This window comes from Anomalospiza imberbis, unplaced genomic scaffold, assembly GCF_031753505.1.
Source record: "Anomalospiza imberbis isolate Cuckoo-Finch-1a 21T00152 unplaced genomic scaffold, ASM3175350v1 scaffold_98, whole genome shotgun sequence".
NCBI lineage: Eukaryota > Metazoa > Chordata > Aves > Passeriformes > Viduidae > Anomalospiza > Anomalospiza imberbis.
The window spans coordinates 100,475-120,022 of NW_027100601.1; the positions used below are offsets into that span (position 1 = coordinate 100,475).

Consider the following 19,548-nt stretch of genomic DNA (forward strand, 5'->3'; position numbering starts at 1 on the left):
AGAGCGCTTGTTCTCGATGACTCCTCAGTCGCCAGGCGGACCCGCAGCGCCCAGCGCTCCCCGGGAGCGGAATTTGGGGAGGGGGGAGGTGACCCCGGGGATGGGGATGGGGCGTGCGGGGGCAGCTGGGGCCGGACTGGTGGCACTGGTGGTGCTGAGAGCCCCCCCGGCCGCGGGGGTCGCGGTGAGAAGGGGTCGGGGGCCCCAAATTAAACCAAAGAGGGATCAGGACCCCCCCACGGAGCAGGAGGGGCCTGGAACCCCCAAAACCAAACACGGGGGAGGGGAGCGGGGATTGGGGGAACGATGGGGAAGGCGGGGGAAAGAGGGGGATGGGACACCCAAAAAGGATCAAGACAACTTGAGGTGGCCACCTTTATATGTGGATGGTAGCCAATGGTAGCCAATGCTTTTTCCCAGTCCATGGGATCCCAGTCTGTGCAATCCCAGTCCATGTGGTCCCAGTCCATATAATCTCAACCCAGTTTATCCCAGTGTGTACCGTCCTGATCCCTATGGTCCCATTCCATATGGTCCCAGTCCATAGGATCTCAGTCCAGGTGATCCCAGCCCATGTTTGATCCCAGTCTGTGTGGTTCTGCACACACTGCCAGGGTCTGAAATTCCAGTCACCAGCCAGGAAAAAATGTTCCTACCCTTGAATGTCCTTGCTGTCCTCTCAACGAGTTATAATAAAACTAAAAATCAATAAATTTTAATTTAAATAAAATAGAATAAAAATGAAATTTAAAAATTTCAACTCTTACTTACAGTACTCCAATAATGATTTAACCCAAAACCACCTTTTGCTGGGAATGGAGACACCGGGGACCCTTAGAGTCCCCTTTGCTGACGATAGTGACACAATTAAGCTCGCCCAAACTCCTCCTGGATCTCCCCTAAGCCCCCAGTGGGGATTCCTGGGAGTTCCCCTGTGTTTACCCTTTCCCAGGACTTTGGGGGTCCCCCCGACCTGTCCGTGCACCCCCAGATTTCTTCCACAGCCCCCTGTGATGGTGGGGGTGGGGGCCGAGTGCTGGTGCCCCCCTGCCTGCAGCAGATCCAGCGGGGAGGGGAGTTTGGGGGGGTCCCTGAGCATTTGGGGTCCCCTGGGTTTTGGGGTGACCCCCGGCCCCCCCAGGATCTCCCTGAACACGCTGACACTGCCCGTGCGCAGTGAGAAGGTTCATACCCGGCACGGGGTCCCAGCTCAGTCACCGGCATCGCCCAGGAACCCCCAAACCCTCCTGGGACCCCCAAACCCCCCGGGACACCTCGACCTCCCCGGGACCCCAAAACCATTTCCAGGCCCTCCAAAAACTCCCCAAGACCGCAAGAACCCCACACAGACACCCCCCAAACCCTCCCAGGACATCAAAATTCCCACAAGACCTCCCAGCACGCCCCAGACTCCCCTGAGAAAGTTCATATCTGGCAGGGGGTCCCCATCTCTGTCACTGGCAGGTACCCCAAACCAGCCTTGGGTTCCCCCTGGGATCGCCCGATCCCCACCTTTGGGAATCCCGAAAACCCCCCTGGGAATCCCCCCAAAATCCACCAGGACCCGAAAAACCCTGGAGATAGACAAAACCCCCCCAGGAATTCTTCAGGGAAGTTTATACTCAGCACGGGGTCCCCATCACCATCATTGGCATCACTCGGGTACCCCCAGATCCTCTCGGGATCCTGTGCCTGATGCAAATGGAAAGAGAACTGGGGTGTGAAAAATAAAGGGGGAGTCAAGGCTGAAGTCAAATAGCATCAGGAACTGAGAGGTGGAAGCTTTAGGCCCAGGTTTGCCTCTATAATAACAGTGGAGGGGAAGATGGTGGGACACTGGCTCTGTTCTAACCGGTGAATATTTTCTTTTTTTTTTTTTTTTCCTTCTTTTCTGTCATGCTGATGCAGGTGTTGCTGTTTGCAAGGAAGCTTGGCACAATATCCATTGTCTTCTCCATTTGTGAAACACCGAGCAGAGTCTGGGCAGGCTGATGATGCAGAGCAAAACCTGCAAATACACCGGTGATCCTGAGACTGGAGGATGCAGCTAAACCCGGCCAAAAATAATTTCTGGAAAGTCAAGCCTGGTTTACATTTTCTTGAGTTTGGCTATGCCAACTTCACCAGTCATTCATAAAAAAGCAAACATAAAGCTCAAACCAAAACAGCCAAAAACCCAAACAAACAAACCCACGCAAACCAATCAAACAAATAGATAAAAAAACCTAATAAAACCAAAGAGAATGAGGAGTTAGTATTAGTTGTGAGGATATCACAGCAGGCAAATGGCTGCTTCCCACAGGATCACCATGAAAAGCCACATATAACAGCTGCTCCAAGATATAGCCAACAGGAGAACTGTAAAAGTGATACATGGCCACTTTGGGGGCAGATCCACATTAAGGTGAAGGATGAGCACACAGTGGTACAGATCCAGCATTCCCCACCCTCCAGGCTGCTGTGTGCTCCTGATGATGCAACTGAGAGCTTGGATAGCAGCAATGACAAACCTGCCTCTAGAATCAAAGTAGCCCCTCCTTTCTCCCCTGAACAATCAGCAAATTCTTGGTTCACTGACGCCTCTGCCAAACGAGAGGGGAAGGTGTGGAGATACAGGGCAGCAGCCCCCCACATTTCCTCTGGTGACCTAGTTATTACTGGGGGAGAAAGAAGTGCTCAGGCTGGGGAGCTGATAGCTGTTTGGAGTGTTTCCCAGCGTGTGGTACAGAATACCTCTCTTGTCTGTATCTACTCTGACTCCTCTGCTGTGCACCAAATGATCCTAACAATCCAGCACATTACCCTGGCCAACCTGTGCTGCTGGACCTCCCTTACTCTAGGGCTAGTACCACTTGTGCTAACACCCCCTCTGAATAAATATGCATGGGAAGCCTCTGGTGCTCTAGGGAAAGAGCATCGCATCAATACATGCTGGATAATTCCATCATTCTAACTTTTCTGCCTCTCGGGGGCAGGATTCTGTTGTGTTTACTTTTACGGAAGAACTTCTCCCGGTGGAACCTAGTGAACTTTACCTATGACCCCACCACAAACATAGCCACAGCTTTTGTGTTAACCGTACGTGATACCTCAAATGCATTTGGTATTCCCCATCATTGCACTAGGACTGGGACACATATGGAGCCACTGGGAATGTGCTGGGGGCAACTGGGACCACGCTGGGGGCACCTGGGGACAAGGGTGAGCGACTGGGGCCCTGCTGGGAGAGACTGGGATCATACAGGACTCATACTGGGATCTTACTGGGAGTGACTGGGACTATTCTAGGGGCAGCTGGGAGAACTGGGAAAACACTGGATGGCACTGGGAACAACGGGGACAGCGCTGGGGGCAAATTGTATCATAATGAGGAATGACTGGCAGCAACTGGGCTCCTGCTGGGAGCAGCCCCTGGCAGCCCTGGGAGCCCCGCACCCCTTTCCCGGCCATGCCGCCCCTCCAGCCCCAGCACCCCCCATTGCCGGGGTGCCGGCACTGCCAGGGGACCCCCCTCTCGGGGTCCCCGCTGGGGCTTCTGGGGCTCTCCTCTCTCTGGGCTCCCGCTCAGGGCAGCCGCGGCTCTCCTGGGGCTCCCCAAAACCGGTGTCCCCCCGCTGGGGCTCTGCTGCCCTCACCGCCCACCGGGACCCCCAGAAAACACCTCCCGGGGATCCACCGATGTCCCCCCGAGGGGCAGCTGCGGCTCGGCTTTGGAGCCCTGCCAGCTACAAACATCCCACGCAAAAAAACCCCCAAACCCAGGGAGCCCCGGGATATTTGGGCCGAGCTCCCCCTCCCCGGGCACCTGAGGGATGGGGGCGATGCTCCCGGGGTGCTGCGAGCTCAGGCAGCACCAGGGCCACGCGATTCCTTCTCTCCTCTCCTCCGGCTGCTCCCTGCTGCCGCTGCGCCTCTTCCTCCCTCCCTCCTCCTCCTCCCCCGCTCCCAGATCCTGAACCGTGAGGGGAAAGGGGGCGAGGAAAGGACGGAACCATGAGGGGAAAGGAGCGAGGAAAGGGCGGAACCGTGAGGGGAAAGGGCCGGGGCCAAGGGGACGCGCTGTCCTAAAAAAGCCCGGTTTGACCCAAAATCACCCAAAAGGGCATCAAATGTAGTCTACATCCACATGGTTCAGCCTGACATCAACCAAATGGGATTAAAAGTATCCAGAGGGCTCTAAAATCCAACCAAAGGGGCTTAAAACTGCCCCAAGTGTTTTATAGCCCTCAAGAAATGGCTTAACATCACCCGTAAATCTTTCAAATGTGACTAAAATCCACCCTGAAAGTATCTGGTCCAGCCTAAAATCATCCAAACGTATCTAAAATCACCAAAATGTCCCTGACACCAATACAACAAGACCTAAAATCACCCTTAAAAGGCTTGGTTCAAGCTAAAATTGCCCAAAGAAGCAAAAAACCGTACTTAAATGGGCCCAAAATACCCAAAAAAGGGACCTAAAATCACCCACACAGGATTAGGATTCACCCATATGGGCCCAGTTTTTCCTAAACTCACCCAAATGGCCCCAGCCCCACCCCCATGGGCCTAAAATCATCCAAAGGGGTCTGAAATCCCCCCTAAACCCCACCAGACTCAGACTCAACTCAGCCACAGTGGCTGAAAATCCACCCAAAAAGGCTCGGGATCCCCGCAAGGGATCTGAAGCCCACCCTAAACCTGCCCAGTTCGGCCCAAAATCCCCCAAAGGGGCCGAGCCCGAGGCCGAGCCCGGGATCGGCTCCGGGGTCGCTCCGGGACCTCCGCTCTCGCTCCGGGCAGTTTTGGCCGCGGCCCCGGACGGGCCTGGGCGGGACCGGGAGGGACCAGGGAGGGCTCGGGAGGGGTTTGGGCATTTGGGGCTTTTTTGGGCTTTGGGGAATTGTGTTGGGAGTTTACGGGGAATTGTTGGGGTTTTTGGGGAGAATTATTGGGTTTGGAGGCAGTTGGGGGATTTTGGGGAGTTTGGATTTTGAGGGGCTTTATTGGTGCTTTGAGTGGGAAGTTGTTTTCCTGGGGGTATTTGGGGGTTAATTGAAATTTTTTGTGTTTTCTTTAGAATTTTGGAAGGTTTTACTGGGATTTTGTGGGGATTTTGTGGGATCCTCTGGAATTATTTCTGGGTTTTATTGGGATTTTTAGGGGATTTGGAGGCATTTTATTGGAATTGTGGGGGCATTTAGTGGGATTCTTTGGGGAATTGGGTTTGTTAGGAATTTCAGTGGGGATTTGGGGGGTTTTGTAGGTTTTTTTTAGGTTGTTGACGAAATTTCTTTGGTCTCGTGAGAATTTTGTGGGGCTTCTTGTGGTTTTGGAGACATTATTGGGGGGGGATTTGTGGGGTTTAATTGGGATTTTGTGGGCTTTTATTGGGATTCGAGGGTGTTCTAATGGGAATTTGTGAAATTTAATTGTGATTTCATGGGGTTTATTGGGACTTTCAGGGGTTTAAAGGAGACTTTGGTGCCTCTCAGCTCTTCCCCACACCCTGGGACAACTCCAAAGCCCCCCAAAATTCCACTAAAACCCCCCAAAATCCCCCAAAAATCCCAATTAAAAACTCCTAAACACCAAAGAATTCCACAAAATCCCAATGGAACCCACCAAAAAAAAAAACAAAAAAAAAAAAAAAAACAAACAAAAAAAACCGCCCAAAAATTTCAATAAACCCCCCAAGAAATAACCACCCCAAAACCCTAAAAAAATCCCTAAAATCCAAAATCCTCAAAACCCACAAAACCCCCATAATCCCACAAACCCAGTAATTCTCTCCAAAATCCAATAATTCCCCCTAATCTCCCAACAAAATCCCCCAAAGCCCATACATGCAGCCAAAATCCCCCCAAAATCCCCCCAGAGCCCCCCAGACTCACCGGGGGCCGTCCTGGATCAGGGGGCACCAGCCAGTGGAACAGGAGCCACTTCAGGGGGCCCGCAAAGCTTTTTGGGGAGGGGGCACCATGGGAGACCCCCCAAAAACAGGGGAGGGGAACCCCTGTGGTACCCCCTCCCCAGGAAAGCCCCCTCCCCCGGTTCAGGAATAGCCAAACTCAAGAAAATGTAAACCAGGCTTGACTTTCCAGAAATTATTTTTGGCCGGGTTTAGCTGCACCCTCCAGGCTCAGGATCACCGGTGTATTTGCAGGTTTTGCTCTGCATCATCAGCCTGCCCAGACTCTGCTCGGTGTTTCACAAATGGAGAAGACAATGGATATTGTGCCAAGCTTCCTTGCAAACAGCAACACCTGCATCAGCATGACAGAAAAGAAGGAAAAAAAAAAAAAAGAAAATATTCACCGGTTAGAACAGAGCCAGTGTCCCACCATCTTCCCCTCCACTGTTATTATAGAGGCAAACCTGGGCCTACAGCTTCCACCTCTCAGTTCCTGATGCTATTTGACTTCAGCCTTGACTCCCCCTGATCTACCTGACTGCCGTCCAAGTGGGGCTGGGGATGCTCAGCCTGGAAAGGGGAGACACTGGGGAGGCCTCACTGCAGCTCTGCAGGACTGGAAGGGTCCCACAGGAAAGACGGGGACAGTGTTCAGCCGGGCCCGTGGCAACAGGACAAGGGGGGATGGCTTTCAACTGCAGGAGGCTGACTGAAGTTGGATCTGAGGAAGCTGCTCTTTTACACTGAGGCTGCTGAGGCACTGGCCCAGGCTGTGGATGCCCCATCCTTGGCAACAGGGCTGTGAGCAGCATGGGCTGGGGAAGATTGCTCAGCTCGGAACAAGAAGCTCTTTAGATCCACTGTGATGTCACAGATGTGATGTTCCAGCAGGAACCTCCAGCGTCCAGCAAAGAGCACAACACAACCACTGGCCCTTGTGTCAGCCCACCCTGTGCCAGCCCTCGTGCCAGCTCACCCTTCACCATGCTCCCTGTCACCCTTCTCGTCACCTGCGCCCTGATACTCCCATCAGTCCTGAAAGCTCTCTTTTGCCTGGATTTTGTCATCCGTCCCTGCAGGATGCTCACATTTGTCCTGAGGAAGGTACGGTGCCATTCCATGGAGGTGGACACCCCCCAGCTGCCCGGCTGGGCTGGAGTTCTGTGGGGATGGGGTAGGACAGGGACCCCACTCTGAGGTGTTGCTACCTCTGCAGGCTGTCACAGAGAGAGAGGACGAGATGGAGGTGGACATGCAGGCTGATAGAGAGGAGAAGATGGAAGTGGATGGAGAAGAGAGTGGAGACGATGCAATGGAAGTGGACATGGAGATTGATACAGAGGAGAAGATGGAAGTGGATGGAGAAGAGAGTGGAGAGGAAGAGATGGAGGTGGACATGCAGATGGATACGGAGGAGGATATGGAAGTGGATGAAGAAGAGACTGGAGAGGAAGAGATGGAGATAGATGTGGAAGAGGGGATGGACGTGGAAATGGAAGAGTACCTTGAGGACATGGACATTGATGAAAAAGATGAGGAAGAGGCCATGATCTTGGGATGAAGACCAATACCAGCAGCAGGACAGGCATGTGGTCCCCACAGGCAGAGCGGGTCCCCTGCTGCCAGGCTGGGACTGGGCTGGGTGGTCCCTGCTCAGGGATGTGGGACCCGGTGCATTGGGTTCTGGTGGCCATCCCCAGCCTGTGCTGTGCTTGCTGGGCCAGCCTGGGGGCACATGGAAGAGCCCTCTCTGCCTGATTGGAGTGACTGTGCCTCTTGCTTTTCCTCAAGGACCGATGGAGATCCCGGACAGAGACGCCACCCTTTTGTACATACATTGTAGAGTTTGTTGTTGTCTTTAGGCCATAGGTTTCAGGGCTTCTTTTTGTCTTCTGTAAATACGTTTCATTGACTTTTGTTGGATATGCTGTTGTGGTTTGACATGGAAGTGAATTCTTTCAGGAAGTTGGGTCAAACCAATCAGTAGTCAAGTTTGGATATTGGCACCTTAAGTGGCCACTAAAGGTGTGGATACGCCTCTGAGAACACAGGGGGTTAAAAGCAGGAACTCCCAAGAGCTCGCTCTCTTTGGTTCCGGTCAGGGTGCAGTGCAGATCTCCCCTGCCCAGCCATGGGGCTGGGTGGGGGAGGGGAAGCCATGCGGTCTGGTCGAGGTGAGCCGAGGGGGCTGAAGGACTGGAACCGAGCCAGCTCCTGTGGATGGAAGGGTGGAGAGAAGTGGAGATGTCTTTGTCATCACCCCCAGCGGGAAGAGGCAGAAAGTGCGGATGGCACATGTAACTTTTTCGGCGTGGAGGAGAAGGAGAGGGGGGGGAATGCACCCAGCCTTGGCCTTGGGAATCGGGTGCTGGGCAGAGAAATCAGCCGTCCAGGGAGTCTGAGCTTTTAACCCTTTCCTGAGAAATGAAGGCTTTGTAAAATATTACTCCTCCTTGATTTGAAGTAGAAGAGAGACAGTCTGGGATCCGAGATGATGGAAGAAGAAATTCTTGAGTTGGAAGGAGATGATGGAGTGGCTTGTGGCTGGACTTTTCTTGTTAGCCATAGACTGAACCAAATTCTCCTGACAGAAGCTGAACTTAGGGGGGTGGTTTGGTGAGCCAAGAGACTTGTATTAGTGATTACCAGCAGAGGATTAGAGAGAACAGAGGAGAGTTGGAGAAAGTGTGGAGAAGCCCTCTATCTTCAAGGAAGAAGAAGAGGAGAAGAAGACCTCTGTTCTTGGACCCTCAGCCCCAGGGGAAAATGGGGGGGACTGTAGTCCCGCAATGAGAAACTGAACTGTTGTCTCTTTTGGTCCATGGCAAAGCATCCTTAAAGGAGCCCTATGAGCAGTCTGTCCATGCACGGTGGTGAGAGCACTGTGACATGGAGAGGAGAGTTTCACCACGGCAGATTTTCTCTGGGCAGTTGCCATGTGTGACATGGAAACACAAGGGTGGCAATTGTGTTTCCTGGGGGGTCTGTGGCACAGGAGAGACTCCTGTCTCCCTTGAAAGATTGAGTATTTGAATATCTGAAGGGTGGCAACTTGATCAGGATCCCGGGTGGTGTCTCACTGTGGTTCCATTTGGAAATTAGGTGGGAATTAGTTGGGAGGAGGAAGAGTGTTTTGGAAGGTCTTCGTCCAGGATTGAGTGTCTGTGTTTTTATAGTAGTAGTAGTTTAATAAAGTTCTTTTCTTTGTTATTAAGCTTGAGCCTGCTCTGCTCTGTTCCTGATCACATCTCACAGCAATTATTTTAAAAAGTGCATTTTCATGGGAGCGCTGGCATTGCGCCAGCGTCAAACCATAACATATGTTCTTAGGTATATACGTTCTATAGATTGTTGTTGTTACAAATATTCTTACAATGTAAATGTGTTCTGTGTTTTCATTGCTGTTTTTCTGAAAAGAAACAAGCTTTATTTTTCACACCCCAGTTCTCTTTCCATTTGCATCAGGCACAGGATCCCGAGAGGATCTGCGGGTACCCGGGTGATGCCAATGATGGTGATGGGGATCCCGTGCTGGGTATAAATTTCATGATGAATTCCTGGGGGGGGTTTTGTCTATATCCAGGGTTTTTGGGGTCCCGTTGGATTTTTGGGGGTTCCCAGGGGGGTTTTCAGGATTCCCAAAGGGGGGGATCGGGCGATCCCAGGGGGAACCCAAGGCTGGTTTGGGGTACCTGCCGGTGACAGAGATGGGGACCCTCTGCCATGTAAGAACCTTCTCAGGGGCATCTGGGGGTGCTGGGAGCTCTTGTGGGAATTTTGATGTCCTGGGATGGTTTGGGGCTGTCTGTGTGGGGTTTTTGTGGTCCTGGGGAGTTTTTGGAGGGCCCAGGGATGATTTTGGGGTCCCGGGGAGGTCGGGGTGTACCGGGGGATTTGGGGGTTCCCGGGAGGGTTTGGGGGTTCATGGGCAATGCTGATGACAGAGCTGGGACCCCGTGCCGGGTATGAACCTTCTCACTACGCACGGGCAGCATCAGCGTGTTCAGGGAGATCCTGGGGGGCCCGGGGGTCACCCCAAAACCCAGGGGACCCCAAATGCTCAGGGACCCCCCCAAACTCCCCTCACCGTTGGATCTGCTGCAGGCAGGGGGGCACCAGCACTCGGCCCCTACCCCCACCATCACAGGGGGCTGTGGAAGAAATCTGGGGGTGCACGGACAGGTCGGGGGGACCCCCAAAGTCCTGGGAAAGGGGGAACACAGGGGAACTCCCAGGAATCCCCACTGGGGGCTTAGGGGAGATCAAGGAGGAATTTGGGTGAGCTTAATTGTGTCACTATCGTCAGCAAAGAGGACTGCAAGGGTCCCCGGTGTCCCCATTCCCTGCAAAAGGTGGGAAAACCCGGGCTGGCTGGGAATAGGGGTCCCAGGTGTCCTCGGTGTTGAGGAAAGGAGGGTCTGGGCGCTGGGAAAGGCAGGAATAGGGGTCCAGGGGGTCTCTGGGTGAAAGAAAAGGGGGCTCTGGGGGTTGGGAGAGGCGGCATGGCCGGGAAAGGGGTGCGGGGGTTGCCAGTGCCGGATAAAGGGGGTGCGGGGTGGAATCCCGGCCGGGAATGGGGGTGTGTGGGGGGATGGTGGTGCCCGGGAATGGGGGTTCAGGGGCCCCTCGGTGCTCTGGAATGGGCGACCAAGGAGTCCCGGTGCCGGGGGTCCCCCTCACCTCTCGCTGCCCCCCCCGGGGCCCCAGGAGCGCCCCCAGCCCCAGCGCTGGAGCCATCGCGCTGCTCCTCCTCACTCCCAGTACGATCCCAGTATGATCCCAGTAGAACTCGGTCACCCAGGAGCCGCTCCCTGTATGATCCCAGGACAGCCCAGGCACTGCCACTCCTGGCATCCCCCCCAGCCCTCTCTGCGTTCCGACCTGTCCCGGCTCCATCCCCGCACCTCCCGCGGCTGCGGGGGCTTCGGGAACGGGGGAGGAGGAGGAGGGAGGGAGGAAGAGGTGCTGCGACACCAGGGAGAGACCGGAGGAGAGGAGAGAAGGAATCGCGTGGCCCTGGCGCTGCCGGAGCTCGCAGCACCCCGGGAGCATCGCCCCCATCCCGCAGGTGCCCGGGGAGGGGGACCTCGGCCCAAATATCCCGGGGCTCCCTGGGTTTGGGTTTTTTTGGGGGGGATGTTTGGAGCTGGTAGGGCTCCAAAGCCGAGCCGCAGCTGGCCCTCGGGGGGACATCGGTGGATCCCCGGGAGGTGTTTTCTGGGGACCCGGTGGGCGGTGAGGGCAGCAGAGCCCCGGCGGGGGGACACCGGTTTTGGGGAGCCCCAGGAGAGCAGCGGCTGCCCTGAGCGGGAGCCCAGAGAGAGAAGAGCCCCAGAAGCCCCAGCGGGGACCCCGAGACGGGGGGACCCCTGGCAGTGCCGGCACCCCGGCAATGGGGGGTGCTGGGGCTGGAGGGGCGGCATGGCCGGGAAAGGGGTGCGGGGCTCCCGGGGCGCCAGGGGCTGCTCCCAGCAGGAGCCCAGTTGCTCCCAGTATAAGCCCAGTTGTTTCCAGTCACCCCCAGCATGCACCCAGTGACTCCCAGTTCCTCCCACTTGCTCATAGCATGATCCCAGTTGCTCACAGTTGCTCCCAGTCAAACTCAGAATGATCCCAGTCACTCCCAGTGTATCCTATTTGCGCCAGCATGGTCTCAATTGCCCGCTGCAGGCTCCTACTCTGTCCCAGTGTGATCCCAGTATGATCCCAATATGATCCCAGTCTCCCTCGGTGTGACCGCAGTCTGCCCCAGCATGGGCCCAGCTGCTCCCAGTATGATCCCAGCACGATCCCAGTATAACAAAGTGACTCCCAGTGCTGCCATTCCTGGGATCCCCCAGCCCACTCTGCATTCCCCCCTCCCGGATCTCCCGAGAGGAGCCCCAAGGGCTGGCAGTCCCCTGGCAGGGTCCCCAGCAAGGCCCAGTTTGGATGTGCAGCCCCCAGTTTTCCCAGTTTGCCTCTCCTTTTGCCCGGGCCGGGTTCCCCCCGCCCCCAGCGGGTGGGAGCAGCCGAGAGCCCCGCGCTGCCCATCCCGACCTCTCCCGGCTCCATCCCCGCTCCTGGCGCGGGCTGCCAGGGCTACGGGAACGGGGCACCAAGGGTGTCGCTGCTCCTGGGGAAGGAGGAGGAGGGAGGGAAGAGGAGGCATGGGACGAAGAGGAAGAGAAGGGACAAATGAGGATCAGGGAAAGAAAAAGGAATCATGAGCTGGAGCCCTCTCTGAATTCGCAGCCCCTCTGGGACCATCACCCCCTCATCCCATGGGTGACCGGGGATGGGGAGCTCGGCCCAGATATCCTGGGGGGGTCCCTGGGTTGGGTTTTTTGGGGGGATGTTTGGAGAATGAAGAACTGCAAAGCTGAGTGGAAAAGGCCCCTTGGGGGGACACTGGGGGGTCCCAGTGGCAGCTGACAGCAGAGGCAGCCTGGAGGAGCAGAGCCCTGTGTCCCCCAGGAGCCCAAAGCGGGGAGCCCAGAGAGGGGGGAGCGCCGTCATTGGCGGGACCCTCAACAGCCTGGAGAGGGGCAAGGGGGACTCCTTGGAGCCCCTGCAGCCCAAAGCAGAGAGGGAGGGGAGAAGGGACCCCGGGAGCCCAAAAAGCCCTGGCATCCTGTGCCAGGAAGGTGGACAGAGCTTCAGCCAGAGCTCGGAGCTGGTGGGCCATGAGCAGGTTCACCATGGGGAGAAGCCCTACAAGTGCTTGGAGTGTGGGAAGAGCTTCAGGCAGAGCTCCCAGCTGATCCAGCACCAGATGATCCACACCGGGGAATGGCCCTAGGAGTGTGGGGAGTGTGGGAAGGGCTTCAGCTGCAGCTCCCACCTCGTCACCCACCAAGGCATGCACACTGGGGAGAGGCTCTACGAGTGTCCCCAGTGTCAGAAGAGGTTTCAGACCAGCTCCAGTCTCCTCAGGCACCAGTGGATTCACACGGAGGAGAGGCCTTTCCGCTGCCCCAACTGTGGGAAGGGCTTCAAACAAAAGTCCCACCTTGTCACCCACCGGCGCATCCACACTGGGGAGAGGCCCTACGAGTGTCCCCAGTGTGGGAAGAGCTTCTCCAGGAGCTCTACCTTGACCCAACACCAACGGAGGCACCGGTAAGGGAAATCCTGCAAATGCCTCAGCTGTGGGAAGAGCTTCGTGCCCTGCTCCAACTCCATCCCCCATGGGAGGACCCACTTTGGTCAGAGCCCTGGTGACCCACATTCCCAGTGATCCCTGCTGAGAAGACACCTGGAAGGTGGTCTCCACATCTTCCTGGATCCCCATAGGCACCTGGATGAACAGAGGGGCAGGAACATCCATCAGGACTCTGATCTAAACTGGAAATTCATTGGCAGAAAGTGATTTGTTGACTTTACACCCCAAAAAAATCTCACCCGCTCTGTCCAGTTATTTCTTCTGGTGGCATCAAGCAGTGCTGCATGATCTTGGAGGTCTTTTCCATTTCAATAATTTCTTTCCTCACCCTGTCTAAACAACCAAAACTGGGGTGAAAATAAAGAAATTGAGCAAAGAGATCTAAAGCTGCACCATTTACCTGGATTTGGGGGTGAATTTGGGGTTGGTTCAATAGAATATTAGGGAGGATTTGGGTGTTCTGAAGCTATCAAAGGCAGGGGACATGTCCACAATCTCATAGGTGTGCCGGCAAAAGGTGTCCACCTGAGCCCGCCTGTTCTCCAAGAATTCTAATTGTCTGTCCCAGTCCCTGGCCTGGCTCTCCCTATCCGGGATGTTCCCCCAAAGTGCGCAAATCACTGCTGAAGTGCCCAAGCTGATCCTGGCTGTAAATGTTCCTGTCCACCAACCTCTCCTGGTCAGTGCCATGGGAGGTGGGAGTTTAGGGGCTCCTGGGGGGACTGGGAAGGGCTTCTGTCAATCCTGTGGGCATTTGTGGTGCTGGGAGGGGGCTTGGCAGGGTCTATGAGGGAGATTTGTGTCCCTGACAGGGCTGTGTGGCTTGCAGAGAATTTGGGTGGGTCCTGGGGGAGATGGAAACGGGTTTTGGTGGTTCTTGGGGTCATTTATCTTGCAGGGAGTAGTTGGGGGGGGGGTCCTGGCTGGGAGCTGTGGGGTGGTTTGAGGAGTCTGGGAGTGGCTGTGGGGCTGGGAGGGCGTTTTTGGGTGGTTGTGACTCCCCCAGACTCCCAAAGCTGCCACCAGACCCCACCCCCCAAGATACTGCCAGAGGTCAGTGGCTCCATGGTGGGGTTCATCGTCCTGGCTCTGCAGAAGATATGGGGGGGTCCCCGGGGCCGTGCGTGTCCCCCCAGAGCGTGTGTGACACCCCCCATCCCATTGTCACCCCCTTGTCCCTCTCCACAGGGCTCCAGCCCCAGCTCCTGCTCCCCCAGAGGGAATTTGGGGAGGGGGCAGGGGGGTGTGCAGCCCCCGCCGGGGGATGGCCCCGGCCCAGCCCCTTTGTTCAGCACCAAGCTGGGCTCGGGGCCGCAGGAGGAAGAGGCCGGTGGGAAGCAGATCCTGCAGCTGGGACAGTGCTGGGGGTCAGGGCAAGGGCCTGCCCTGCACACCTGGCTCAGGTGTGACCCTGCCCCGGCAAGGGAGCGGGACATTCCCATCCCCAGGGATCAGGGCTGGGAGCAGCACCTTGGGCACGGACATGGAAATACTGGGAGCGACTGGGAGCACACTGAGGGCGTGAATTATTCCCCCGCCTCCACCTTCTCCGGCCGCCCTGCCAGCTGAGAAATGCTCGCTGGGCCTCGGCCTTGGCCAACAGCCCCTGGGCTCAGCTCCTTGGAGCTCATCACAAACACTGTCTGCTCCAGGCACTGCTGCTGCCCAACCAGCCCCTGGCTGCTTTAGGAGCAGCCCCGGGAAGTGTTTTTGTTCCCTCGGTGGCACAACAGCCCTGTTCTCACCCTGCCAAAGAAAGCTGTGGATGCCAAGTGCGGCCAGGATGAAACATTGCTGGCACTGAAGCCCCTCTCTTGGGGCCCTACAGACAGCGCTCCAAAAGGAGCCCCTTGGAGCTCTCCTGGGCCAGCGACTCCCTCGGAGTGGGGCCTCTCCGAGCCGGGAACTCTCCCGTTTGCTGCACTCGGGGATCCCCAACAACGAGGGAGCCTGGGCCGATCCCCCCACTCCTCCAGGCTCAACCCTTCCCCCGCTGGGGAGATGCCAAAGCATCGGCAGGGAGCATTTCCCTGCCCTCAGGGGAATTTCTCACAGGGGCCTTGCACTGACTCTTTGTGTCTGTGTGCACACAGGAGTGCCTGTGCTCGGGAAATGTGGCAGAAATGCTGCTCTCTGAGGGGTCTGAGTGCCTTGGATAGCTGAGCCAGTCAGGCCTGTCAGTAGGGTTAAATCACAAGGTCTAAGCTAAGTTAATTTGTGCTAAGAGTTGTTCTTTGCTAAGTTTTTACATTTAAAATATAAGCCAAGTTGAATATTGTTAAATGTTATTTCTCAGTTAAATTGCAAAGTCATAGGTTATAAGTTTGGTTAAATACTGTAAAGTGCTGTTCTTTTGCTAAATTGTGAAGTTGAAGGTGGAAGTTAAGGTTAAGGTATAAGTTAAGTCCTGTTAAGTTTGAGCTCTGTAAGCTCTTGGGCAGAATCTGCTCTATGGCCTCATACCCAACTCTGTGATGTCACAGTCCACTCTCTGATGTCACAAAACCCTCCCTGTGATGTCATACTGCCACTCTGTGATGTCACAGCACACACTTTGACCTCACTGCCCGCTCTATGATGTCATACAGCCATGCCATGATGTCACAGCCTGCTCTGTGATGTCACACAGTCCCCTCTATCACGCCTTAGCTGCTTGATGACCTCACACAACAAACTCTGTGATGCCATAACCCAATCTGTGACAGCAGCACCTCTGTGGCTGTGTCATGGAGGCACAGAGCAGCTGTGATGTCAGAGAGGGGCTGTGTGACACCACAGCGTGGGTTGTGTGAGGTCACAGATTGGGCTGTGACATCACAGAGTTTGTTGCATGAGGTCATCCTCACGAGGGGATCCTGCGGCCCGAGCATAGCATTCCTTTGCACTGCGCTGGCCGCCAAACGAGCCCACTTGGCCTCAAAACCTCAAACTGCACAGAGTCAAAAAGAGCACGTGCCGCAGAACGGATGTCGGAAGGTGTCAGCATCTCAGCAAGGAGCATTCCGATCGTCTGCATAACTTCAGCAGACCCGACACCATGCTGGGCAACGGTGTCACGGATTTCTTTCACCATCTTAAACGATAAAGGCTGATGGGTGCTGTGAGTAACGCCCCTAAGCACAGGGAAAGCCTGGGGACCCCCTGGCAAGGTCGCATCACCTGCCGTGTCCCGTCCTGTGGGCTCCACAGGGACAGCAGCAGCCGCCTGACTGCGAGGCAGCGCAGCATCACTTGACACCACGCTCCCCGCAGCAGCAGCAGAGCCAGAGGAGCCTCCTCCGCGATCCTGCAGGCGCTGCGAGGAGGCAGAGTCGCACATCTCCTCAGCCTTACCCAGGACCTCCTGCCAAAACCGCCCGCGGTGCCTCGGACGCACGGTCACCTGGCAGGCGGGGAGGGTCCACAGAGCCGACGGGGAGGGTCCGCGGCCACGGGAACCCACCGGTCTCCCGCCGGCCGCGTCAGCAGCCGCGCTCAAGGTGAACAGCCCCGCGCCCCGCCGCAGCCTCAGCCCCCGCGGCAGGCGGGGGAGCGGGGCCGAAGCAGCCGGCAGCTCGGCGGTGCCGCCCGCCGCAGCGCTGGCAGAGGGCACCGCGGCGGACACAGGCGCCGGCGCGGAACGCAGACCCGGCGCGGCGCCCCCCGCCCCCGGCGCGGGGCAGGGATGGGGCGCAGAGAGAGACGCGGTGTGCGGAGCCGCGGCACCGCGGGCCGACACGAGGGAGCCCGGCACGGCCCAAGGAGCGGCGGAGCCGTGCCGCGGAGCCGCGCAGCGGGCACCGCCCCCGCCGGGCGGAGCGGGGCGGGCTGCCCGCCTGCTGGGCCGGGGCCCGACGGAACAGCGGCCAGCGCCCCGGCTCCGGCGGCTCCCACTGCCGCCGCACGCCCAGCAGGCTGCGCAGGCTCGGGAACGGGAGACGCCGCTGCCCCGCAGGACGAGCCCGGGGTCGGAGCGGGCGAGCCCGCTCCCGCCGCCCCCAGGGCTATGTCGTGGAAACATTGACATGACAGCTTTTACTGAGTAAAGCTCTGTGGAAAATCAGAAGTGTGGCAGCTTCACCATTTGTTAACTAGAACAGAAACTCAAGGGGAGAATGACTTGCAAGAGAAACTGTTTTGAAGGCCCAAATAGCTGTTTTTTCACCACTCTGACCCCTTCCCCTGCTGAGCAGATTGATAGCCCAGATCCCAAGGTGCACTATTTCCACTCAAGCACAGCCTCCTGAAGGTGTTAATGGCTGACAACGTTTTCGTGTGGAGCAAGGAGATGTCTCCTCCCTGTTAATTGCAATCGATGTACGATGTTTCTCTATCAAGCACTGAAATGCTTTAAAGAGAAGTGTTTGATTCCTGGTTTAAAGAACTGTTTCAGCCATGACCTGGGAGGCAGAAGGTGTCTCAAGGAATGCTCTGGAGTGCTTTATGTAGGAGTCAGATAACGGGATTGCAGTGGCCCCGCTCAGGGAGGAGGTAGGGTGGATGTTTGCTGCTGTTTTAAAGGTGTGAACAGGCGATAAGGAGCAGCAGAAACACGGGGTTTACAGATCCATTGATTATGCGATCACTCCATTCAGCCAAGTAAAGGTTTTTGTGATTTAGACAATTTACCTTTGAAAGGAAGAAAAAAAAAAAAAAAAAGGTTGAAGAAGATACAGATGGGCACAAACACAGGAGATGAGCACTGATTTTAGGGTATGGGGAGAAGCAGAAGAAGGCAATTTGAAGGAAGATGAGGGAAGCTCTCAGGGTGTCAAGAGGCCCTTGAAAGGGACCCATCTGTCTGCAATTTCCTGCCCTCTCAGGTGGAAGGAGTGATTAATGACCAGGAAGGGATATGAGGGATGTGTAGAGAGCTGAGGGTCTTTTGCAGAAGTTTGTGAAGCTTTAAGTAGTCTGCTGAGTTTCTTGCAGCAGAGAAGCTGAGCCTTGGTTGTTGGTAAGCTTTGAGAAGCTGATGTTGAGCTATCTCAATTGAAAGAAAATCTGCTGTGGTCTGAAATGTTTTCTACCACTGAAGAACCAGTACTGGGGTAGAAATGTGTTCTAACCAGGTAGGAAGCTTTTCTCTTTGTGGGGCAATGTGAAGTGGAGAATGAGAGAAGACCTAGTAAAACTGGGAGGGGATAAGGCTGGAAAACTGTGTGCTGAGATGTTGATTGGAAAATACAGGGATGGGGCAGCAAATGGAAGTTGCTGTTGGAGAAGAATAATATGATTGTGTTAGAAAGCTAAGTTTTTGGGACATGGCCTAGAGAAATGAAAGAGCAGGCAGGGGGAAATGTGGGAGAAGGTGAGGTTTGTGCATTGGGGCAGTACAATCCAAATAATAGGTTTTAATAGTGGTTTAAGATCCAGGACTGGCTCAAAAGTCACTCTAGAAGAAAAAGAACATTTCACTCTTTTAGATGTAAATAGCTGGATTGATTTCATGCAAAGAGAGAAAGATGATCTTTTTGAGAAAAAATGTTGGTTTTGTTCTATTGGGGATTTTGGACTTACCTGATGTAGAAGCACTGGCTGGTAACAAGAGATGCAGACAGAGGATCAGAGCCAGGATAGAAGTAAAACAGCCTGATTATGTCTTGGTAAAAGAGCTTGGTGGAGATGATAAGGAAACACATTGGCAGATATTAACACTGTTAATTAACATTCAGCCTTCATCTGCATGAAGAGCTATCTCACAGTAATTTGGTAGTGGCAATGGAGATGAAGAATAGAGGCAAGATTGGATGCAGCTGGCAAAGAGCACCCTAGATCCTCAGGATGAAGGATAGTCTGCTGGCTGTGATGCAAGGCATCAAGGGGAAGAGGAGCTGTAATAGGAGGGATCTGGCACTTGAATTAAGAGAATCAATCAGTGGTTGGTAACTGGCCATGGTAGACATCTGGCAGCATGACTGTACAGCTGTGACCCTTGCATCTGGAGACAGTTACATGGGTTTGTGTCCAAAGCAGGAGTTTCAACAGGAATCTGAACTCGAGTGCAAAGTCATTCCTCACTGATTGATGGGTGTGCAGTAAGTCAAGGGTGCACCAGAGCAAAGCTCCCCCCTGGCTGTCTGTTCTGGCAGTTTTAGGATCATGTTGGCCAAAGCAGCAAGCCTGAGGGTGCCATCACGCTGGGGATATATCTGGCATGGTGGAGGTGGATTCAACTCCAGACCTGTCACCTGTCCCCACTCCTTGGTGATGAGCAGTGACACAGCCATGGCTTTGCCTGTGGATTTGTGGCTTTCCAACCTTCCTTTGCTTGTCCTTAGAAGAAAGACAAGAGATGATTCTTGTTCTAAAATTAAATAGCTTTGTTCCATTGCCAGTGAAGAAAAAAGCAAGAGTTCATTTTTTTCATCTCCCTTAAAGGATGCCAAACATGGACTGAATTCCTCAGGGCATCTGTAGCACTGCCACTCTGTCTTCTTGTTACTCTGACCATCTTCATCACCACATTTGATGTGCAAATGTGGAAAGCAAGGCTTGGGTTTATAATGGCTAATGGCTGATTCTTTTTAAC

At 55.1% G+C, this 19,548-nt stretch overlaps 1 pseudogene; it reads left to right on the plus strand.

The window, feature by feature from the left end:
- Positions 1–10,395: 10,395 nt before the first annotated feature.
- LOC137468024 (zinc finger protein 135-like) overlaps positions 10,396–19,548 on the plus strand; it is an 84,923-nt pseudogene continuing 75,770 nt past the window's right edge.